This window comes from Pleurodeles waltl, chromosome 1_2 (assembly GCF_031143425.1).
Source record: "Pleurodeles waltl isolate 20211129_DDA chromosome 1_2, aPleWal1.hap1.20221129, whole genome shotgun sequence".
Taxonomy (NCBI): Eukaryota; Metazoa; Chordata; class Amphibia; order Caudata; family Salamandridae; genus Pleurodeles; species Pleurodeles waltl.
In genome coordinates, this window is record NC_090437.1 from 209,204,065 (window position 1) to 209,230,304 (window position 26,240).

Sequence of the window (26,240 nt, forward strand, 5' to 3'; positions counted from 1 at the left end):
TTGGTATGTGAACAAGTAAATTGACATTGCTATATTCCATAGTTATTGCAATTACACATTTCTGAAAGCACAGACTGACTCCAGATTGTTTTGTGATTGAAGTGTGTTTATTCCTGTGCTAATAAGTGGAGGGGTTGTAAAATGGGCAGGGGGGATGGTGGAGGAATGTCCATGGCAGAGTCCAGTCTATTTGTTTCACAGGTGCATTGTCCAAAGGGGCATAGAAAGTGGAGCAATGGCAGTTTAAGGTGGACAGGGTGACATAGTGGGACAGAAGGGTGACATTCAGGGGGGGTCTCATTTCCTGGCGGGGGTCTTGGCAATGTTCTCAGGGACCGTTTGTGCGGTGGTTCTCCATCTGCAGGGGGTGGGGTGCTGGTGTCCTGTTGTTCCTGTGGCGGTGCCTCGTGTCCACTAGCACCGGCGGAGGTGAAGGGCTGTTCATCGTCCAGGCTAGTGTCAGGGGCCCCTTGTTGTGCCACTGTGTCCCTCCTGGTGTTGACAAGGTCTGCCAGCACCCCTGCAATGGTGACCAGGGTGGTGTTAATGGACTTCAAGTCCTCCCTGATCCCAAGGTAGTGTTCCTCCTGCAGCCGCTGGGTCTCCTGAAACTTGTCCAGTACCGTTGCCATCGTCTCCTGGGAATGATGGTGAGCTCCCATGATGTTGGAGAGTGCCTCGTGGAGTGTCCACTCCCTGGGCCTGTGCCCCCCCTGTAGCACAGCAGTCCTCCCAGTTTCCCTGTTATTCTGTGCCTCTGTCCCCTGAACCTGTGCCACTGCCACTGCCCCCAGGTCCCTGATTTTCTTGGGTTGGTGGGTTTGCCTGGGTTCCCTATAGTGTTGGACACACTGTTGATTGACGTGTCCTGGGGACAGAGGGAGGGGCCCACTGGGCGGGTGCTGTGCTGGTGTTTCCTGAGGGGGGAGGCTCTGTGGTGGCTTGTGAATACGGGAGCGCGACCAGGGGCAGGAGCAAGCGCTGACGGCCGGCCGCCAATTTCTTGTTACTTGGACCAGGCCTAAGGTCTGCGTGATCCCATGAAGCCTTGTCTCTAATTGGGAGGGGCGACGTATAGGATTGACACTGTGGGTCATAATGGACTTATGTAAGTGACTGACTGATTTTTTGCTTTCACTTATTAGTTGTTACAGGCAAGATCATTTTTAGTTTGTATGTGGAGAAGCATCATTATATTTAGGTCCTGAGGAAGCGTCAGTGGATCCTATGTGGACCGAATAGACGCGAAACATGTCGACCCAATTTCTAAGAGGGGTCTTATAGTTTTTGACTACCCATTTGTGTGAGAAAGGTCGGACATTATATCGACTCTTTTCTCCAGATATTTGTTTTAATCTTGGCCTGCTTTCTGCACCAATAAAAGTAAATCTTCCAGATAGGTTTTGAGCCAATTTTAGCTTGGTTTATTTTTTCTTGCTCTCCTTCCTTTCCTTACTTATCTATGGGATAGTGAGGCATCATCGTAAAAGAACTCCGGCAAAGAGCCCCCCGAAAGGGTGGTGCCCGTCAGACATTGCAGCGCCAGTCTGACGAGGAGCTTGTCCGATGATGAAGCATGACACCCATTTGGGTGTGTGAGGACTCTTGCTCCTATTGAATAGGATTCTCTATTGAATAGGCTTACCTAACACTCTCCCTGTTTATTTTCCTTCCTTTCTTCTGGAACAGTGCATTTCATTATTAGGGCTTGTGACAGTGTCAGGGGAACTGACTGTCCCGAGGTCCCAGATGGGTCGGACTGGTCATCTTGATCCAGGCGTGCAAAGCTGCTGTCATCACTGTGGGCCACTTCTGTGGGGGGACTGGATATGTCTGGCACCTCCTGTCCGGTGACGTTGGGTAGGGATCCTGTTAGGGTGTAAATGCATAATTTTTGTATCTGTGTGTGCCATCGTGTGCAATGGGTGGTTGACACTCTACTCCAGTGCTTGCATTATTGGCTTGGTCCTTGTGTGATTGGTGATTTTGGGGCATGAGTGAATCTCTGTACTGGACATGGTTGGGTGATGGGTGTCCATGCATTGGTGTTACATGCAGGGCTTGTTTTTGGGATGTGTGGGTTGTGTTGGTGGGGTATCTGTGGGTTGTTGCGGTGATGGGTTTGAGGGTAAGGGTGGGAGTATGTGATGGCATGCAGGTTGGGTGGGGGGATAAGGTAGTAAAGATTTGACTTACCAGAGTCCAGTCCCTCTGCTACTCCTGCGAGGCCCTCAGGATGCAGTATTGCCATGACTTGCACCTCCCATGTTGTTAGTTGTGGGGGAGGAGGTGGGGGTCCACCGCCAGTCCTTTGTACTGCAATCTGGTGTCTGGAGACCGCAGAACGCACTTTCCCGCATAGGTCATTCCACCGCTTTCTGATGTCATCCCGTGTTCTTGGGTGCTGTCCCACTGCGTTGACCCTGTCGACAATTCTGCGCCATAGCTCCATCTTCCTTGCAATGGACGTCTCCTGCACCTGTGATCCGAATAGCTGTGGCTCTACCCAGACGATTCCCTCCACCATGACCCTGAGCTCCGCCTCAGAAAACCTGTGGTGTCGTTGAGGTGCTATGATGTGGTGTGGGTGATGTGGGAGGCGGTTTCTGTTGTGATGTGTGAGGGGGTGTGTGTTGTTTGAGGTGCGTGGATGCTGTGTAAGTGATGGTGTTGTGTGTCTGTGGATGCTGGTGTTGTTTTAGGTAGTGTCTCGCTCTGGGCTGCTTTTAAATTTCTGGTATTAAGGGTTTGTGGGTAATGTGGGAGTGTGTTTTATAGTGTTTTTTATAGTGTTGTGGGTGTGTGGGTGTGGTGTGTGTATGTGTATCAGGTGTGTGTATTTCGAATTGTCCAATGTGGTTGTGTTTTGTATATGTGTGTGTGTTTTGAGTGCGGCCGTGTGTACCGCCAATAGATTACCGTGGCTGAAAGGCCGCTGCGTTGATTCGTGGGTCGTGATAGTGTGGGCGTATTCTTGTTGGCGTGCCGGTGTCGGTTTTGGTATCGCCAGTTTATCACTGACCCTTGCTGTGGCTCACTTGTGTGGGTGTCTGTATTGTGGCGGATTCCGGCCTGTGGGTCGTAATACCTGTAGCAGAATTCAGTGGCCGCAGCGGTATGTTGCCGGTCTTCTGCACGGCAGTAAGCGGGATTTATCTTTTGTAAAGGTCGCCGAGGTACCGCCGTGTGCAGGCGGTTTTATGCGCAGCGTATTATGACTGCTGGCAGCCCTCTGCCCTTTTTCGGACGGAGAGCCGCCAGCAGCCATACTGGCGGTCGGCAGGAAAGTGGAGGCTGCTTGACCTCCACCGCCCGTCATCAGAACACCGCCCACTGAATCACGTCCCAGAATTCGGTGTGGCAGTGTTCTGGTGACAGGGAGCTGGCGGCGGAGCAGCCCCCATGGATCCCGTCCCCTCCCGTAGGATCAACGGACAAGGTAAGTTGATCGTCCGTTAGGGGAGGGGGGTAGGGGGCTGTTGTGTGCGTGCATGGGGGTGTGCGTGTGAGTATGTAGAGGGGTGTGTGAGTGCGTGTATGCATGCGGGGTTGTTGTGTGTATGGGAAATGTGTGCATATATGTCTTTGTGCATGTGTGCGTGTATGTTTACGGGTATGTGTGCATGTAGGGGTGTGTGTATGTGCATGTTGGGGTGGGGAGGGGGTCCTACCACCTTTAGGGGGGTGGCAGGAGGGTGGGAGGGTGTGCGGAGGACTCGGGGTGGGAGATGGGGGTGGTGGAAACACCTATCAGTGCAAGGGAAGGAAACCACCCAAAATCCATGCCGGTATGCAGGGTCCTGATACCGCCGGCGGTCTGGTGATGGACGCTGGGCTGGTGACTGAAGTCTCCAGCCCAGCGGTCGTCACCGCCCCAGCGGTCGGAGTGGAGAAGTGGGGGATGACCATGGCAGTAACCACCATGGTCATAATTCCATTTTTTTTCCACTGGCTTGTTGGCGGTTTTACCGCCACTTCTCCCCGTCCACCAGGGTCATAATGAAGGGCTGATGTCTCCTATGTTAAGCCTCGTTGCTCATTGCCAAGCTACCAAGGGTTGAGCTAGGTTTAATTTACTGAGACCTAACTGGACCTAAGTAGAGGTTAGTGGCATGTTGCTAATTGTAGGTACTTACCTCCCATTGCCAGTAGCCCATTTTCCAACACATGCCCTATATGTGCTCAAACCAAGATAGCTCAGACCAAGCCAGCAGCATTATTGATGCCTTTGCCTATTCCCTCTGCTCCAAGGCACACCCTGTCTACAGATTTCATATGTTCTTTACCGTCTTCTTCAGGAAATCATTTTATTATGGTAACTGTTGATTCATTTACCAAGATGGCGCATTTCTCAACCTTATAGAAATTACTTACAGCCAAAGAAATTAGACATATTTTCATGCAAGATATCTTTCGTCTACATGGTCTTCCACAAGTATTCATTTCAGTTTGGGGACCCCAATATGTGTCATGTTTTTGGAAGGCTTTTTGTACCTTATTACACATACTGTAGATGTCTCCCTTTCATTGGGATTTTCACCACAGACTAACATTCAAAGTGAACGCTTGAATCAGGAACCCCAACAGTATTTACGTTGTTGCCACTCAAAGCAACTGGTCTGATTTCCTTTCTTTAGCTGAGTTTTCATATAATAACATGGTGAACAGTGCAACAGGATCAACACCTTTTTTTTGCACCTACGGCTTCCATCCCAAGACCCTCCTAACAATACCTTGTGTGCTACCTCCAGTTCCTGTGGTTACATCATTTGCTGGACAACTCTGCCATATTCAGGACCTGGTCCACTCTTTTGGCTTTTAAACAAACTATGAAAAGAAGGGCTGATGGTCTACGATGGGCTGCACCATCTTACCAGCCAGGAGACAAAGTATGGCTTTCTTCCAAATTTCTGCCTGTTCGTTTTTCCCAAAACAAATTCAAACCCCGCTTTAATGGTCCTTTTCGAATACTCCAATTATTGAATCCAGTTGCTGTTCGACTACTTTTACCTCAGATGTGGAAAGTTTATCCAGTTTTTCATGTCTCGCAACTCAAGCCTTTTGTTCCTTATCCTTACCATAGGCATTTTCAATGTCCTCCTCCTCATTCTGTGGATGGCCATCCTGAATATGCGGTACAGGAGATCTGTGATTCGTGCATCTTTCAGAACAAGGTACAATTTCTGATTAACTGGAAAGGCTATCTCCTCAGTGACTGTTCATGGGAAAATACTTCTTCAGTTCATGCACCCTGTTTGATTTGCATTTGTTTTCTCTCTTTTTCCTGACAAGCCCGGGACATCAGGGAGGGGGCCTACTGTGACGCCGCAGACCCTTTTTTGGGCTGCGGTCTGGCCGGCAGTCTGTGTTTCGGGATGCCGGAAGCGCTGCGGCCTGTTTCTTTGTGCTCGTTTGGAGTTTTGTGCTGCTTCCCTCCTTCCTTGCATTGCAAACACTTCCGTCCTGGTGGTGATCCTTGCTCCTGTTTCTAGTTTCTTCTCGTTCCTGCATTTTTCCCTATGGATTTGATTTCTATTTTGTCTCTTTCATTGTTTTTCTTCTTTTTCAGGAGTTCCTGTGATAGAGGTTTTTTCCCATTGCTTGGGTTTTTTCTCTGGGACTCCTTCTGGAGGGTAGGGTCTACCTTGGCGTTTTTCTAGTCAGCAGCACTGTGGCTTCTAAAAGGGCCCGTCCTTATCTTGGCCAGTCCAGAACCAGTAAGAAACCAGACATCCCTCCAAGTACTGCAGCCTACACCGGTAAGAGATGTGCAGACCGTGACACCCATATTTACAAACTGTAAACTTTAAATGGATGTGGGAGATTTCAGTTCAGAGAGGAATTGTTACCTTTAACCAGTGCAACACAGAAAAGAGAGCTCCTCTGGTGACAAAATGAGCAAATACAAGGGCAAGCAAGCACATTTAACATTTGACTGTAGGCAAACTGGTGGTCAGGCTTTCTCAGATGTGTATGTGGAGAATGTGCATTCCCAACTGCAACCTACAATGTATGGAGTTGGGTATTTACGCTTACTTTTCCTCAACATGAAATAGAGCCTGAAAAAAGTCTTGAAAGTAGACAATTTAACAGATCATGTTGATTGCATGAAAGAGAAAGTAGACAGCAACAACGACCACATCAGACAACTCAAACAAGAGACATCTGATGCTGATGGTGCCACAGAGGTCACACTGAGACCCTACTCTGAATGCAGAGTGTGTTGGCTGTAATAAAAGCAAAAATAAAGACATTGTATCATGGTGGCACTGCGATTAACTGAATATGATGGGCATCCCACCAACTGCACAGACCACAATGAGTCTTAGAAAGTCAATCAGAAAACCTCCGGGTTGCAGGAATGCGGCCTTGGGGTAGGTGTTCTCCCAGAGATCCGGCAGCCGTGATTGAATGCGCCAATCTCCCAGCACGCGGATTCCTATGAAGCCTGATCCATAATGGGGGACGGTCCTTCTTTATATATGACTACCTTGATGTGCAGTTCTTTTCAGTAAGTGGCCGGAGGTTTCCTGATTGACAGTCTAAGATTCATTGTGGTCTGTGTGTATTACTGAGGAGAAGTGTTGTGTATTTTGGTCCTGATGAAGTGTCATTGATCCGTATGGACTCTTGAGACGCGAAACATGTTGACCCATTACAGGGGGTGAAGGTAGTTCCATCCCCCCTTCTTGACCGTATTTGAGAGATTGAATCAGCATTATCTCATTTCTCACTCTCCCCTATGTTTTTACCTTGTCCAAGACCCCTCCTTGATCAATAAAAAGTAGTTTTGAGTTGGGTTTTGAGCCAATTTTACCCCTTTGTTTGCTCTCCTATCGTTCATGTGCCTGTAGGTTGGCACTATCTCTCACCACAGCACAGTACTATTGAGAAAAGATCTCCGGCAAAGAGCCCCCTCTATGGGGTGCCCGTCAAACATTGAAGCGCCGGTCTGACGAGGAGCAGGCCCAATGATGAAGCAAGACATCCAATAAGATGTGTGAGTGCATTTGCTTCTAGCAATAGGATTGCCCTGTGAATTTCTATATTTTCAGCTTTCTTTGGAACAGTGTATCTATGTATGTTAGTATCATTAATAGGGAGGCAGTACACTGGACCATTAATCTCCCAATCCCTAGTTTGATTTAGTATAGTAAAGATAGGACATGTACTGATGTGTTTTACTTGTCCTGACAGTGAATTACTGCAACATTTGTTTTTCACTGTTGCAAGGCATAGCTCTCTCATAGGGTAACATGGGGACTCCCTTTAAATATCTTTTAAGTGCAGTTTCCTATTGGGTGCAGATCGAGATGCTTAGTTTTGGGTCTCTGAACTCACAATTTAAAAGTACATCTTTTGGTAAAGTTGGTTTTTAGATTGTCAGTTTGAAAATGCCACTTTTAGAAAGTGGGCATTTTTTTGCTTAACCATTCTGTGCCTCTGCCAGCTTGTGTATTCCATGTCTGGGTCAGACTGATAGTTGGCCTCTTGTGAACTCCTTCTAGATAGTGACACAAAGGGAGCTGGGGTGTATCGTGCATATCCTGATGAGTCTTTTGGGACAGAATGGGGAGGGAGGAGCTGACACATCTGAAAGGGCTGTGCCTGTCCTCATACAATGCAGCCTCTAACCCCCTGGTATGTGTCTGGGGCCAGGTATGGGAAAGGCAGGATCTAGTGAAAAACTGAGACTTTCCTTTGAAGTTTACCTATCTCAAAGGCAGAAAGGGGTATGAGTAGTGGACTCAAAACCCGAGATTTTTAGATCACTTCTGGATCAAGAGGATCCTCTGCCAAGAAGAGAGGCTGAACGAAGAGTACTGACACTTTGCCTGTGAGTGTGCTTTGCTGGGTTGGCTTGAAGCTGCTTCTTCTGCTTGTGAGAGGACAAAGTCTGGACTTTGCTGTATTTTCCTGCTTGTGAAGTGTCTCTAAGGGCTTGGACTGAGCTTGCCTCCTGTTCTGAAATCTCAGGGCCATCAAGGTCTTCCTCTTCCTGCACCTGGACTCTCTTGCTGATACTCCTATCCTGGCAAATGGTGCCTAATCCAGTTCCTGGTCCCTTGAAAGGAGAAGCTGGTGGAACCAAGACTGAAATTCATGCACAGGAGCTGTGCGGGAGAAAAATCAATGCAGCACCTGCTTCACAGCTGGGAAATCAACAGAACACCCGTGTGCGGCTGCCAGAATTGACGCATCACCCATGCAGTGCTACTGTTCACCAACGCGCCAGAGTTCCACACGCATCGTCGCTGAGCCTCAAAACAACAGTGAACCTGCACGGCCCCAAGGTTGCTCATCCAGAAAGTGGCGCATCACTCTTCTGCAGGAGAGAAAAACAACGCATCGCCTACCCGACTGGAGAAGAAACGATTTACGGCCTCACATGCGAGTAAGGAATTGACGCACTGCTGACTTTTCTGACACACGCTCGCTCGTGCAGATTTATTTTTGCCGCTAACCAGGTACTTTGTGTAAAAACAACACATCAATTGATTTCCATGTATTAAGACTCTTTTTAATTGAAAAAATCATAACTTTGCATGTGCATGTTGGATTTTTGTCATTTTGGTCTTGTTTGATTTAGATAAATATTGGCTATTTTTCTACACTGGTGTTGTGTCCCTTTTGAAGTGTTTTCACTGTATTACTGTGTGTTCGTACAAATGCTTTACACTCGTGGTTCCCAATCTGTGGTCCAGGTTCTGCAAAGCCTCCTCAGGGGGTCCGCGTCTGCTCAGAAAATTAAATAATATTAACAGATTAGGTCCCCAGCTTTCAGTAATGGCTCAGTGGGGGGATCCCCGGATTGCAATTATGTTTCAGTGGGGGTCCCGGGTTTCTAGTAATTATAAAGTGGGGGTCCACAGAAGTCAAATTGTTGGGAACCACTGCTTTACATATTGCCTCTGAGATAAGCGTGGATGCTTGTGCCAAGCTGCCAAGGGGGTGATCAGGTGTTATCCTAGGTGTGTATCTCCCTTACCCTGACTAGAGTGAGGGTCCCTGCTTAGACAGAGTGCATACTGACTGCCCACCAGAAGACCCCATTTCTTACATACACAAAATGAATAGCTAGTAAACTTACATGTCTGAGGATCTCCTGCCTGTCAAAAATAGAAGCATTGAAAGTTTTTGTCCTATAGGTTTGTGAATTGCATTTTATAATAGATAAGTAGTACTAATATAGTGCTTCTTTACATACACAAAATGCAGTTTGTGAATGAATCCCAGTGGTTGGTGAGTATAAACAGTAAGCAATTTTGCATGGTAAGTTATTGGTTGATGGTAGTGCTGTGCTCATATCAGAATAATTTCCATTCAATCACTGGATACACTTCTTCTACGTCATGTTGATGGAGGAAATTTAACATCATCTTTTTGACCTGTTTGAATTAATAAACTGGTTGATTGTCAGGTGGGTCAGCTATGTCTGGATCCTGAAATGAGGTACAGGGTGTTCACAAAACAATCTCTACCTCAAACATAACTGCACATCCGTCCACAGCCAAACACCAAGAAACCTTGCAAATAGTTTTTAATTTTCTTAAGCAAAAAGAATCCTGAGCTCCTTCAAAGACCACAAAGCGACCATCAGAAAATGGCATATCAACAGTTTCAGTAGAGAGTGCATGCAAGGGAACTCTTGAACCAGCTACCCAGCTCCTGTTGGATCACATCTGTGCTCAACTCACCCACAAAGGTACTAAAAAGTACTTAATAAATGTATCCACCAGATGAATGATTACATTATATGCCTATAGACATCACTGCTTCTCTAAAAAATATATCCTTATTCCAACAGCCACTCTATCCTTTCTATTTCTCACATCTTTAATCTGTCTGTCCATCTGTATTTTGAAGAACTTCACACCTAGCAGATCCTAGCACCTCTTCTTTCATTACTGTTTCCCACATGATGTCAATTAGGTATTATTTTGATTTGATGATGCTCCAAATTTAGATTTCCTACTCCCACTTGTAGCACAACACAAAAAGTAAATACAAATAAATACAGTGTATTATAATTCAAAGAGGGGGTTGGGAGAATGGAGATCATGGCAGGACTTGGAGTTTGGCTAAGGTAGCTTGAAGTTCAGAAGAAAGGAGTGTGTTAGTTTCAGTGTGAAGGTACAGTAAAGGAAATCAGAGGTACCAATGAATGTGGGAATGTAAAAGGCCAATGGTGGACCGTCAAGAGAGTAGTGAAGATACACTGCAGAATGGGCATGATGGAAATATGCAGCATGTTGCCAGGAATTATTTTTCCAATAAAAGTGGTGGATGATTGGATGCGATTGAGTGGTTGATTTCACGGACTTCCCATTCAATTTAGATATTAGCCTTTGGTTCTAAAATGCTGCTGTTGCTAGTCATCTTGTGTCAGACGGATGATTTGGTGTGCTGTGCATATCATCGTATATACCCTCCTCTGTTTTGTTTATCTGAGAACATACTGAGGAATATCTGAATTCCTGGTCATAGCCAAAAGTGGCAACTGCCATTCTCTGTGACTTCCGTTGTTCCACTCACCCTCCAATTGTAAGAATACTTTTCCCCAAATGACAATGATTTGGCCAAAGTGTCATAGTGCATGGTTATGTTAACTCTAGTTTCTCTGCTGAGAACCTTAGGCATTGATTCACCAAAATGCCAGCAGAAGTGACATCAAACACACTTTGACCTCAGTGACATCACTGGACACCAAATGATCTTTACCCCGGAATCCCAGGAAGTGCTGACACATGGCCTTGATTCTGAAGACATCACTATAATTGGTGCTCCTGAATCCTGGGGTTCAAGTCAAACTGAAAATGTATTAAAATCTTACAGAAATAGTAATTAAAAAGACATTAGGGGCATATTTAAGAAAAGTGGGGCTGCGCTATGTGCAGTGGCACTTTTCTTGCACCCTTTACCACCCCCCCTACTGCCACCATGTGTGCACCGTATTTAAAATACGGCGCACCATGGCGCAGGGTATGGGGCAATAGCATCATTTTTCATGACGCTATCGATGTACTCTGCAGGAATAGTGCCAAAATATTGGCTCTACTCCTGCAGAATACATAGAGGCCCTTTATAAATATTGGAAGCCCCCTTTTAATGCCTGCTCTGAGCAGGCAATAAAAGTGCCATAAAAAATTATGCAAGAAAATCTCTTCGATTTCCTTGCACCATTTTTTCAGCCCCCCTAAAGGGGGAACGCCCTATTTGCATACATTATGCCTGGCTCAGGCATAATGTAGCGCAAAGGGTTACAAAGTGGCGCAATGCAAGTATTGTGCCACTTTGTAAATTTTAGGCCATATTTATACTCTGTTTGCGCCCGATTAGTGGCATTTCTTTGTATGCAAATCCGGCGCAAACTGAACTCCATATTTATATTTTGACGCTAGACCCGTCTAGCGTCGAAGCATTTGAGTTTGCGACATTTTAAGGATGTGTGAAACCACCTTGCATCAATGAGATGCAAGGTAGGCGTTCCCATCCAAAAAATGACTCAAACACCCAAGCGCCATATTTATCCACCCGGGCAAAGATGATGCGCGGCTGGGATGCGGATCCAAAAAATGACGCAAAGCCCGATTTGCATCAAATTTTAATGCCTGGGTCAGGGCAGGCATTAAAATGGGGCAAACGCACCACTACTTATGGAAAACATACACAAGCAAAATCATTGCTCAGGAAGAATTTAATGGAGGTGCTGCTCATGCAGAATGCCAGATGACGCAGAGCACAGGACCAACAGCAGCAGTTACCACCACACCAACGTGGACCCCAAAGGCAACGCAGAAGGCAGGAGAGGGTCTTCAGGACCAGGACAGCCCTCCTGGGCCACAGCGAACAGGATATCGTCCAGAGGTACAGACTCAACTGGCAAGCCATACAGCAGCTGCTGCGCCAAATTGAGGCACAGAAAACGGCCAGCCTGCAGACACCACAATATTCCACCGTGACCAAGCTGCTAGCTGTCATGCACATGGTGGCAAGTGGCTCATTACAAACAACGGGTGCCCTGATTGCTGGGGTATCACAGCCCTCATTCTCCGCCTTCCTTCACAAGGTCCTTGACGCCATCATCCCCCTCACACCCCACCACATCAGCTTCCCCAACACACAGCAGAAGCAGCAGGAGACCAAACAGGGATTTTACCAAATACATGGCTTCCCGCATGTGCTTGGTGCTATTGTCTGCACCCATCTCCGGATTGTACCACCTGCTGCAACAGAGCATCTATACCGGAACAGAAAGCACACCCACTCCATAAATGTGCAGGCCATAGTTGATCACCAGGGATTGTTTACCAACATCTTGGCCAAGTATCCTGGGAGTGTACAAGATTACTTCATCTTTCGCCACAGCACCATGAATCAGCACTTCCAGGACGGGCAATGGCCTTCTTGTCGGTAAGTCTATAAAGCTAGCAATATACACACGGCACAGCAACCCTGTAGGACACACAATACATACACCACTACATTGACACGTGTGCAGGAAGACACTGAGGTGTGACACAGGAAGTTATGTTGGACACCCTGAAACAATTGGATACACACCTGTGGACAAATGACGGCTGCCAATTACAATAGATGCCACTCTAGAGCTACAAGGGACCAATGTCAAAGCACACAGTGACAATGACATGGTCTGCACTGGAAGTACAACTTGGAAGATGAACTATTTACTATTAGATTAGGCTCCATAGTTAATCCCACACCCTCCCACGCAATAAGTGCTGTGGAAGGGGTGTGCAATGTGTGTTTCTGCAGGTCAAACACCATGAGACACGTAGCATGATGATGCTGACTCACATGTAGGTGACATGGGAATTCTGAGGCAGTCCCAACATCACACATCACTCATCACGTTGCCAGCTAGCAATAAGGAAGTGGACTGCGCTATCAACACTTATTGATGTGCCACTAATGCAAACTACACACTGCTGCCCACACTGAAAGAGCCAATTCTACATGAAAATAACAGATGTACAGGGATATGTCCCTTCCTGCACAGATACATCCATCTCCACAAGGCAGTAGCCAGGTTACCTGGAGCAAGTTTGGTAGTGTAGGTGCACGGTTGCACATGAGGCACTGGCAGAGGGAACCACAAAGGTCTACATAGAACCAAGTCACACATGGGACAATTGAGCATTATCAGTACTGAACACCTCCATGATGCCAACCTAGGGAGATGTGTTGGGCATTGTCACCAAGCCTAATCAAAGGGCCTCACTTCTGGTTTTGACATATGTCTAAGTGGATGGGATGTCCAGGCCATGTAGTTCAACCATGTTACCATCACATTGGAATCTATTGTGTGTGTGGAAGTATCATGTACCCTCCAGTGAAAGCACACTAACGCATGTAGCTCACTACACAACACATGGGAGATACACACTGAACTGCACTTTGGAAAGTCAGGTCAAGTCAAACAACCCATTGCAGAAAGAACCTCACAGAAGCCCAGGATCTCACACAATGCCACAAACACATATGAGTCACAGACGACACAAGGTATCAACTGCCATGCTACATGATATTCCTCGTGCATGAAACAACTAAATACTGACTCCTATTTTCATTTTCAACTGACTAGGGTTACGGGATACAGCCATGGACCCCATTCCCCAACCCAAGCACAGCAGCAGAGTGTGCCTATAATGAGGCACATTGGAGGACATGCACCATTGTTGAACGGACCTTTGGCACCCTGAAGTCCAGATTCCAGTGCCTGGACATCACGGGAGGCAGCCTCATATATTTCCCAGAAATGGTCTGCAAGATCATATTGACTTGTGCCATCCTGCACAACATTTGGGTTAGGAGGAACATCCTATTATATGAACCCGAACAAGAACTGCCTGAGGAGGAGGAGGAGGCAGATGGTGCCAGGGAAAATTAGAGGAAACATCCCAACACAGCTGCAGGAATGTGTTGCAGACAGCAGATAGTTAAAAACTTTTTTCAACAATAGTCACTATAAACACATTGTTACGATATGTAATTAAACACCTCACTTTATCTCTCAATCCTGCTCTAGGTACTTATTTATGCACCACATGTTCTTTAGGAATGTGAGTATTACCTCAGGGAGCATGTTACAAAGACAAATCTGACTATTTCTGATGCAACATCAAATGTAATGCGTATGATTGTACAGCAAACATCACACACAGGGCCATATTTATACTCTGTTTGCACCGAATGTGCGTCAAAAAAGTTTGATGCCCATTCGGCGCAAACCGTGCACCATATTTAAACGTTGACACCCGAGCCCGCGGACGTCAAAATTCCTCTGTGTAAGTCATTTTTTGGATGCGGGAAACTGCCTTGCGTTAATGACATGCAAGGTAGGCGTTCCCGCCCAAAAAATTACTTTAACCCCTGTGCGCCTTATCCATACTCCTGCATCATTTTGACGCACAGGAGAGGGCGGGCCTTAAAAAACAATGCAGAGCCTGGGTGAGGGCAGGCGTTAAGTGACCTGTGGGCTCACGTCCTTGGCCTCTGACCATGGAAGAAGTCCAGAGGGGCCCTTCCCTGCCCCCAGGGACACCCCCTGCCACCCTCGCCCACCCCTGGAGGACACCCATGGATGGGGGGACCCATCCCAGGTAAGTACAGGTAAGTTGAGGTAAGTATTTCTTTTTATTTTTTTAAAGTGGCATGGGGGGGCCTAATTTGGGCCCCCCTACATGCCACTGTGCCCAATGACCATGTCCAGGGGACAGAAGTCCCCCGGGTATGGGCATTGGGCAAGGGGGCATGACTCCTGTCTTTGCTAAGACAGGAGTCATTTCAATGGGGGTTGTGCGTCATAAAATGGCGCAAGTCCGGTTTGCGTCATGATTTTTGCCTCAAACCTGACTTGCACCATTTTTTTACGCACATTCCCCATTTTCCCCTACGCCGGCTAACGTCATTCCTTAAATAAGGCACCTGCATGGCGCATAGGAATGGCTTTAGCCAGCGGTATAATTTTTGACGCAAACCAGCTCCGGCACTGGTTTGTGTCAAAAAGTATAAATATGGGCCACAGTTTGTAAAAAAAATACATCTTTTCAAATACACAAAGGAAGGACGAAATCATGGGACCACAGCATATGACAGACATCTACGTTGCCAACATGGTCTACTGTAGCACATGACACACAACTATGACATCTTCAATCATAGGGTAAATAAGCGCATCATACATGAGGCAGTGGATATGAAATATCATTGGTAACAGGAATGTATGAACAGACCCCTGACATAAGTGAGTGTGACATTTGCTATCTCTGCAAGGAGCTTGTGTGACAAGAGGTGCATCAATCCTGAAAATGGATAGCATGAGTGTCCCAGGTATGACAAGAAATGGTCACAACACATGCCCTGCGACGTCCATCCCTGGTAATGATTACTGCCACTGCCATATGTTAATTCTCTGCCCTCCCTTCTCTAGGGAGTGCTGTAAATGGACTATCTGTACCCTGGGAATCATCATTGACACTCACCCAGACTCCCATTCAGACTCCTGTTTGCTTCCCTTTTCTAGATGGCATACTATAGAACAACTAAATTAGCCTGCATGGAAGTCAGGTCCCATAATGCACTGCCTGGTAGTCGGTAAGAGCTGTAATCTTCTGTCCATAGCTTCATATGGGAAAAGTCCGGTTGTACCCTCATACTGGATCCTTTCCTCCAGGACCTGTGAGAGACTGAAGCTGCATACATGTGTGAGCTCTCTCGTGAAGCCCAGCCATGTGCCTCTGCCCTGGCCTTGCTGCTGCCTGGAACTGCTTAGAAGCTGCCATTCCCTGAAGCTCCTCGTTGTGCATTGGAGTACAATTCATTTGTGTACCAGAGCCCTTGTTGGATTGTGTTACAGTCCTAATTACGCCTGAAACTGTTCTCTGTTTACACAGTGCTGTTCCTGCTTGTTCCAGTCAGACTCTGCTCCCTGTTTTTCAGCCGTGTTCATGTTGGTTCCTGACAGAGCCTGCTTCCTGTTAGTCAGACCTGTTCCAGTCTTTGCATCAACCAGTTCCCTGTGCCTGCATTTGCCTCCTAGTTGGTTCCCTTGCCCTCTGTTTCCTCTTGGGGTATTGTGGGGGTCATTCTGACCCTGGCCACCACGGGAGCACCGCCAACAGGCTGGCGATGCTCCCACGAGCATTCTGACCGCGGCGGTTCAGCCGCGGTCAGAGGCGGAAAGTCGGCGGTCTCCCGCCGACTTTCCGCTGCTCGGGGGAATCCTCCATGGCGGCGGAGCGCGCTCCGCCGCCATGAGGATTCAGATACCCCCTACCGCCATCCTGTTCATGGCGGGAAACCCGCCATGAACAGGATGGCGGTAGGGGGTGCCGCGGGGCCCCTGGGGGCCCCTGCAGTGCCCATGCCAATGGCATGGGCACTGCAAGGGCCCCCGTAAGAGGGCCCCAAAAAGTATTTCAGTGTCTGCTTTGCAGACACTGAAATACGCGACGGGTGCAACTGCACCCGTCGCACCCCTGCAACTACGCCGGCTCAATTCTGAGCCGGCGTCCTCGTTGCAGGGGCATTTCCTCTGGGACGGTGGGCGCTCTTTTGGAGAGCGCCCGCCGGCCCAGAGGAAATGTGTGAATGGCCGCGCGGTCTTTTGACCGCGGTGCGGTCATTTGGCGGCGGGACTATGGCGGACGGCCTCCGCCGTCCGCCATAGTCAGAATCAGGCCCTGTGTCTGGTAAGTGTGCTATCAGTCCTCCACTGTATAGAATTGTTTAATTTTGTATTTGTTCTGGCACCTGGTTTCCAGGAGGCTAATCCAGCCCCCACCCTTTGTCTAGTTTTGCATGTATTCATTAGTGCCTAACAGTGACAGTGTGCTCTGGCTGTATTCCTGGATTTGTTTCTGTGTCTCCAGCCCGAGAAGCAAGGGCTAGTCTTCTGTATGTAAGAACAATCCATGTTTGTGCCCTGAGGGTCCATACACAGATTCACTTCTGCCACCACCTTTAGATGGGGTTTGCATGGTGACTAGCTGTGAGATTAATCTGCACAGAGGCACTGAAGTTCCCTGTTGCTGTGAGAAGTTCTGAGCCCTGCCTGGTGCTCAAACGTAGTGATGAGCCCTGCGTGTTTGGTCCACACTAAGTTTGCTCTGTATTCACTCTTCTGTATTATCTGCCGTACTATAGCTGTCCTTGTACGCCTTTAGCTGATCTTGTGCTTTAGGACAAATTTGCTTTGAAAGATACTCTGTGAACTTAAGGGTTGCCCCAACAGACTCCTGACTAGACCAGCACAAAACCGTAACACCATGGAGCCCAATACGACACAGGGTACACATGCCCACACACTTGAACTGGACACTTTGTGCAAAGCACCTCTGAACATATGTGAACACATGCAGCCAGGGCTGCAGGTCCACCACAGCCACAGGAGTGACAAAGGTAATTTACCTTAGTCAAACTGACGTCTACATAACAATATTATGATTGGAATCGAGGCTCTGTGTTGCAAACACTGTACCTACCAAACATGTACAAATGCCCGACATATGGGTAGTTTCCACACAAGTCACCATGAAGTCGTAGCCAACAATTAATGGCATGTGAGGGGTAACATATCCGCCATAGCCCTCATCAGCCATCCTCGATCTTCCCTTTGTATTCTTTGTCGTGGGAAATGTAATGTCCCCAAAGTCAAACAACTACACAGAGAAAATGAGTTGACACATATTACAAACACATATCAGGACTGTTGTACATCATTGATTGCCATCTGATGTTGATACCCATTTGTATTAGATTCATACATGAACATTACGCCAAATTTATTGCATGCCGTTCCATCAGAAGCACACATATAGTTGTAACAGTCAGTTCACACACAAAACACACAGGCCATGATTTAGACTTTTAGTTGAATGGTCTACCACATGTGGCCAAACACTATAACACACACTGCAGGCTATACCATCCTATCTCCATCTAGATACAGGCTGCATGCATGTTAAATAATTAAAAATCATGCAAACACAGTTTGAGTCAGAAATTTTGACGTAAATGTGTCGAAAAAACACACAAACGCATACTAAACATTGACGGGTCCCTAGCATTAATTCCACCAGCGCATCCCACGCATGCGGATATCCGTAAAAATAGTAGTTTCCCGGTAATGTATGGTATTGTGCCACACATGTAAGTTATTTGTTGAATATATTCATGCAAACTACTTATGCGTCAAAAAAATACACGAAAGACGGAAAACGGGGTGCAAAGGGGACAGGAAGTGATGAAATAGTAATTCCTGTTTACAGACATGATACAGTGGGTGTACTTTCACTTTCACTTTGGAGTCTGTGATTTTTCTTGACTGTGTAGCTGTGTGTTGGTGTGGCTCTCTTGTGGCTTGAGTATATTGTATTGTGTGGTCTATCTTTTGTCTTTTGGTGTATCCTATTTGTATATTGTACCTGTGCAAGTGGTTTTTGTGTATTTTATTGTTGTCTGAATGTATTTATTCTGTTGGATGTCTGTTTGGGGGGTCATACTATTATTCAGGGCCATATGTACCAAGGTATTTATAACTTTCACAAACGGCATAGTTTACTGAATTTTTGTGTTTACGTCAGGACAAATATTAATTCAAATGCGCAACCCAAAACTTGCCATTCTGCTATCACATTGCACAGTCACAAAACAGGGATTTCTAGTGGGATTTAGGAATAAGTGTTCCTATCCTATTATCGAGTCAAAGGCGGCTATTTGTTTTTTTCTTGGGCACAAATGCTGGTTCTAAGCAATTGCAGTTACCATCCTTTTCAAGTTGGTGCTAACCCATTTGCAAAAGGGGAGGGGTCCCCATGGGATCCCTTCCTCTATGTGAATGCATGTAAAAAAAATAATTCTGAGCAGGAAGTTGTGCCACGGGCCAGTGACTGTTTCCAAAAAATGTTTTCAGTAATAAAATAGGTTTTTAAAATACTTTCTGTTCACCCCTGCTGAAATAAGGCTGCAATTAAACAAATATTTACATCTCAATATGAAAGCAATCACAGACATGGTAGTCAGGCCAGCATCCCTGTGAGTGTCGCCATTCCCAAGGGGTTTACAAAATGAGACCTACCTCATCATTATTCAAGAGGTAGGTAATTTGCTACCCCATTTTTGAATTGCAAACAGTGTCATTTCCAGTGTTCTACCTCTGAACATCCTACTTGCTAATTGCTAGTTGCTAAGTCTCGCAATGTGTGAATCACAAAACCTGATATTGGTACATATGGCCCTGAGTAACACATTTCATGTGCAATGACTAAACCTGTGCTCATGCATTCTATCAGTGATGATCAGCTAAGACACTGTCAGCATACCATATTTCACAATTTTGGGACAGCAAAGTGGGCTATCTGTGTTTAGCGCTACATTGTCATCATTACGCACACATGATCCCTGCCATCATGTTGGCATAGGGGGCATATACGGCTTAGGGGACACTGCCAATGGAGCATTTGTTACCTACATTCAACTGTGCCACATCTGTTATGGACCACTGAATGCACGATAATCGCTGACTGAAAATTGACCCACATGTCTATCACACAGTTAATCATTGTCCCTTGATGCACAAGCCACAATATCTGAGTCACTTGTATTGCAGTGCACCAGGGAAGTGTCATTACAATTGTCACCCAATGACAAATCATGACATGGAGTACCATATGAAATAGAGTAGCCACAAAGCTTTGTAGTCAGGTTTAGCACCACATGATTGTTAGGCCCAGTGCATGTGTGCATATGTGTGTCTATCACTCACTGGAGTGTCAGTGTTAATGCACGTTTGGAGTGGTATGTCTTCTGGAGTGTCTACATGCCTGAATGGCAGCTCACTCATATAAAATGTCACACACTGTGATATGTTGTCCCCACGTTTGTACAGTGATCAGACATTAAGCATATATCTCCATTCCATGTCTTACAGGTGGACCGCCCCCCTATACCATCGGGGAAGTGGCTCAATTTGAGGACCTAGACGTATCTAGTAAGTGTGAAAATGTCTGTCCTGTGTTGTGATTGCAGCAGTTGTATGATTGACTCTTGTGTGTTGCACTCATTGCAAGATATGATGAGCTGGCACGTGATCTGATATATGACTTGACTGGAGCTTGACATAGTGTTCCATACAAGGGTTAAACATTCATATTTTGGGAGTCTTGTGCTGTGCAATAAGCAGCAGCATGGGAACAAGGTGATTAGTAGCCACTTGTAGGCACATATTTGATTTGGAGGCTTGCCAGAGTCAGAATATTAACAGCAAGTCATTTACACAAGACAGTGATGCATCAGTTTTCCACACAAAATTGTGCATCCCTGTATTGTAATGTACCTGTAGGACTGTCTGGGTGACTGTCCGCCAGCATCTAGCCCCAAATGTTGTACTCCATTTACGTGACAATTATGTGGTATGTAATAGGCATGCATGCAGGTCAAGGCCACATGTGTGCTTGCATCAATGTGGGTGATTTCGGAAATGTGTTGGCAGATCAGATGTTGATATTTGTCCAGAAATGGAAACATGAATGTAGATGTGATTGACCAATGGATACCTCACTCCTAATTGGCAGGCCTCCTCACATGTGTTCCACTCACTAAATCCATGTACAGCTGGACATGGCTTCGTGGCTTGACTGTTGTGATGATGTATTGCATGCCCAATCCCCCCCTGAGGCACAGGGGGAGAACATATATGTAGGTAGGTGTGATAGTCACAGTGCAGATGGCAGACATTTAAATCAAGCATGCACGTGTCCCAAATAACACTTACCCCTTATGATTAGCAGCGGCATACCATCCTGCCAATTACATATACAAATCACAGGTCTTGTGTGCCTTGAAGTTGATACAGATGAAAGGAATTAGTCAGCCTGGCCCATGTTAAGTACTTACAGCATTTGCATTGTGACACATTGCACTACATAAATGCACAGATCAGTTTATTTGGTACACACCTTGTTGTGCTTTGCTGTGCTGTTAAAAACTTGATGGTTAGGCCGCGTTGCCATGTCATTCCTCAGGGCAAATTTATCATCTGTACTGTGATTTGGACTGCATGTGCAAGGTGAAGGAGAGTGTTAGATTATTATCTGTACATGCATCACACAATGATGACACTAATGGTTGCCTGTCTCATTTTTACAGCTGCCAACATGAATGCCGCTGAGATAAGGGAGTTCCAGAGGCGGGCAGTGAGATACAGGCATATCTTGGATGTGGAGTCTGGGTTCAGGATGATGGCAAGATGCTATCGTAGGGAGAGAGCCACAGGAGCATGATGGGCTTTCAGCCAAGGGGGCCCGGCGTTGGCCCAATAGGTGTCGCCACCATCACGACTGCAGCCAGTGGCCCAGTGGCTGCCAGTACATCACTCCCACCTGCTGCACCCTCAACCTCAGGAGCTAGAGCCAGAGCACCTGCTACGCCTTCACTTCCAGCACCCCAGACCACGGCACCTGTAGGAATGACAACATCAAGGACACAGACCACCACAGCATCTGCTTTTGATATGGGCATAATCCGGCATCTACAGAGAGACATGAGAAAGGTCCTATGGAAGCTTGACTCTCTCCAGCAGGAACTAGATAGGAATAGCCGGAGGCTAAAATCTATTAACAAAACTCTGAAGAGGTCAAACCTATGAAGTCCTGCATTGCCTCACCCCTGATTCCGTCCCCTCCCTCCTCTTTCCTTATCCTGTTTATTAGTGGATTTAGGGGGGTTGGTGATAGGTTAGAGTAGGCTAGTAGTTTAGATAGGATAAGTAGGTTGGGGGTAGTTATATTATTACGTGTGAGTTTGTGGGTGGGTTGTGGTTGATGTTGGGGCTTTTGTGTGTTATAAATATATATGTACAGAAACATGATAGCAAGTGGGAACTCATGACATTCTATGTAATTGATCAGGTACTAAAATCAGAACGCGGTGGTGACAAAGAAAAGAAATTGCGTCAACTAGAATCCAGACATATACTTGATATCCGATCTCTCACCCCGCTAGGTTTAAACCAGGATGAGGAGTTATTTGTACACCTATAAGAGTTGTCATAGCTCATAAGATGTTGCCATTCATTTATTTTATGTCATTTCCACCAATTGATAAGATGCTTTCTTTCCCGTTGTCATTTGTCAGATAGACATACAATTTTGGTGCTATCAATATAAATTGACTGAAGGAATAATACCCAAACATTAATTTTCTTCCATCAGAGGTGCAGGATTTAGCAAGGGCCTTGTTTAAAAGAAACTTTGGGGATTGTGCTATTGTAGGTAACATGCAATACATGAATATGAATCCAATGTGAATATAAATTAAAAACTAATGAGGGCCCCTATATTTTGTTAACACACCTCAGAAATTGTTTTGAAGTCTCCGTTAGTCGCTGAAACAAGATTTTATGACATATATTTAAAAATAATTTGATTTAATGAAATGCTATAAACTACATATACCAGAATGCAATGTGGAACTCAGTGAAAAACACCTTGGATTGTAGTCAAAACACTGTTACAATTTGGTAAATATGTATATAGAAAAACGTTTAATAATTTTTCTTTGTTAAAGTATATATATTTAGTGATGTTATGGAGTAACTCTTGATAAGTGGTGTAACTTGAGTATTTTTTCTGTTACTTTGGAGTACTTTATTTTAAGCGCCGAAATTAGCACACAGGAAACACCTGTGAACAAGGTCTGGTGAGACCGAAACGCGTCAGGGGATTCCTGTTTGTTTGTTTATGATCTCACTAATGTATTAAAAGTTAAGGTATTTTTGGCACAACGACAGAGTGCGGTCTCTCTAAAACAGAAAGAGAATCTTGTTTTTTGAAAATATGGTTGTCCTGCCTCAAACCAGCACCACCGGAGAATTAAGTGCGCCGTAACACGCAGATCAGGACATCTTTTCTTTCATATATATATATATATATAGAAAATTTGAAAAAAATACAAAAAAAATAAATATTTGTTTATTATTAGTTAGTATCTGTGTGTTAGGTTAGTATGTGTTGTCCTACAAGTGTCCCGTCATATAAGGAGGGTGGGGGGTAAATGTTTAGAGTGTTTAGTTAAATGTGGTAAGTAAGTTTAGCATAGGGTAGTTAGGGCCAGTTGTGGGTAATGTACAGTTAGGGTAGGTTAGGCTAGGTGTGTGACATAGGTTTAAGTTCTCATTTATACATAGTTATTAACGTTTTAGGTACTCCTTTACAGCATGTGTCACATGCTTGGGGATCTGGGTCTTTGCATGAGTGTACAGTGCCAATTTTCTGTTGGCCTGTGTATTCCGTCCTGCATCCACATCCCACTCTTGACATGTTAATTCCCACTTCCAACTGAGCTGTCACATTGGCAGCTACAACAAAGCTAAATCTCTATGCATCAGCCATCCATTGTACCCACCACTCAAAGTGACTATGGTTCCCATGTATTGGACAGGTAGGTGTGATTTAAAAGCTGTCATTGTTTGGGTCCTGTGTTGGAATCTTGGTCTGTGGGACATCTGCCTGGAGGCCAATGTTCATGTGAACCCTGATAAAATGAGTGGTGTCAAATTCTGATGAGGTTAAGTATCCAAAATTCACGCCTATGGGTTTTAATTGTACTCCCAGCTGACGTTATTGGCCAAACACCCTTACACAGCCATTCCTGCTGTATGTTGTGGGTGTGGTCTGTATGTTTTAAGTCAAATGTCACATACACAATGATTGTCTTGTAGGGGATGTGGCCAGCATTGAGTTTAATCATGTAGATACCTTGGGCCTGAAATATACTAGTTGTACACAGCATTTGCCTAATTTTTTAACCCATTTTTTAACCCAACAGCACCGCAAACTTTCAAATTACAAGGATATTTTGTAAGTTTGTGCTGCTTTTACTTCAGAAATGAGGCACAGGCAGCACAGATGATTTAAAAATCCTGACCCTTCTGCATAAATATCTGTGCCACATTATTTCTGTACTCTGGTATTGACACTTTGGGGGTCATTCTGACCCTGGAGGTAAAATCCGCCAGGGCCAACGACCGCGGGAGCACCGCCAACAGGCTGGCGGTGCTCCCATGGGCATTCTGACCGCGGCGGTACAGCCGCGGTCAGAAACGGAAAACCGGCAGTGTACCGCCGGTTTCCCGCTGCCCTGGGGAATCCTCCATGGCGGCGCAGCTTGCTGCGCCGCCATGGGGATTCCGACCCCCATACCGCCATCCTGTTCCTGGCGGTTTTGGCCGCCAGGAACAGAATGGCGGTATGGGGTGTCGTGGGGCCACTGGGGGCCCCTGCAGTGCCCATGCCAATGGCATGGGCACTGCAGGTGCCCCCGTAACAGGGCCCCACAAAGATTTTCAGTGTCTGCCATGCAGACACTGAAAATCGCGACGGGTGCAACTGCACCCGTCGCACCCCTTCCACTCCGCCGGCTCCATTCGGAGCCGGCATCCTCATGGAAGGGTGTTTCCCGCTGGGCTGGCGGGCGGCCTTCTGGCGGTCGCCCGCCAGCCCAGCGGGAAACCCAGAATACCCGCGGCGGTCTTTTGACCGCGCAGCGGTATTCTGGCGGTTCCAGCCAGGCCGCCGGCTTCCGCCGCCGGCCGGGGTCAGAATGACCCCTTTTGTGACCATTGACATGTTACATGCATCACAAATCTTCATCAAAGTAGATGTGTCACATTACACAGATATAAAGTGGTTGTGTAGGTGCTGTTTATTTTAAAATGCTGTAGTGCATTATTTACATAGTCCAGGTTTGTGAGTCCATTAATGTAAAGCATTATATAGTTCCGCATTACAAGTGCAAGGTTGAGGGGCATGTCATTTGACATTCTGAGATGAAGTGTCATTCAGTGCAAAGAAACATGAACTCTGAGCAGAGACAATTGCAGTCCATAGTGGTAAGGTTAACAGTGTATTGGTGAAGAGTGCATGTCACCAACTGGCATGTTGTCAAGCACAGGACAAAGGAAAAACAGTGCCCATGTGACATGGGCAGGTGCTACTGGGTACTCCTATGTGTGAAGGTGATCTGTTTTAGGTATTCATCCTCTGATATGTGTGTCGTCTCCTCTGCCCTTGATGGTGGTGGGTTTGAGGGGGCAACACACACTTCAGTGGTTGGAGACGTGGACTCCAAATTCCTGACAGCTCCCATCTGTGTAACTAGATATGCATAACTGCAGCAAGAAGGAGCTGCATCCCTGTAGTAGGCAGCCATGTGTGCCCTGTGGGAGTCCAGCTTGTTGTCATGCATGCAGCTGCAAGATTAGGAGGGCAGGTGTTGTTACAACTCCCTCGCATTAGTGGTGAGGTCCCTCACATACTATTGGACTCCTTGCAGTTGTGATTGGGTGAGTTGTATGGCTGCTGGCTGCGGATGTCATCATCCACTTGCGCATCCCCTCAAGGCTGGCTGCTGTAGTTTGCATCCCCACCAGCACCTCCTTGGCCAGCTCCCGCTGTACTCCAACAACTGTCCTCTTCAAAGGTGGTGCCAGTGTCATCAGAGTCCTCAGCTATATTTGAGCTGGCCGGTAGAACAATTGGAGTGGTGGGTGGTTCCTCTGGGATTGCTGCTACATGTGTGCTCCTCCTTGCGACTGGAGGTGGTGGCTGGAGTGTTCCTAGGACATCTTGGAGGGTTTCCTGGCTGATGGTTGTCAGCTGGTCATCCCATGTCATCAGGGTAATCCAGGACAGGATAGATCCACAGGAGTGCCATCATCTTCTGCAATTTTATATTGTACAATTAGTGTGTCTGTGTTGTGGCAGTTGTAATATGACGTCACTCACTTCCTATTGGTGGTACGTTGTAATCTTGGTTCTCATGCATTGTTCCTGTCATTAATGTTTGCAGTCTCCCAGGCCTATGCCCCACCTGCAAGTCACATGAAGAGTGGGCGGTTTGGGGATTTGTCTGCGTCACATCTTCTAAGTGTGGTTTCTGTCCAAATTGTGGCTTGCCATCTTCTTGTCCTATTCAACCCTGCCTCTCCTTCCATTAGCATGGTGAGGCCTTGCAATGCTTGTTGGTGTGCTGATGCCACATGTACCACACATGAAAATGTGGCCCTATTTGGCCCTGTCCGAATCATTCATTTTTCACATACACCTATACGGTGCTGAGACCTAGCAACATATCATGTATTGCATTTTCCTGAAACAACACAGGTGTCACCATTGGTAGTTTTTCATGTTGATATTTGCATGTGTATGCTATGTTGT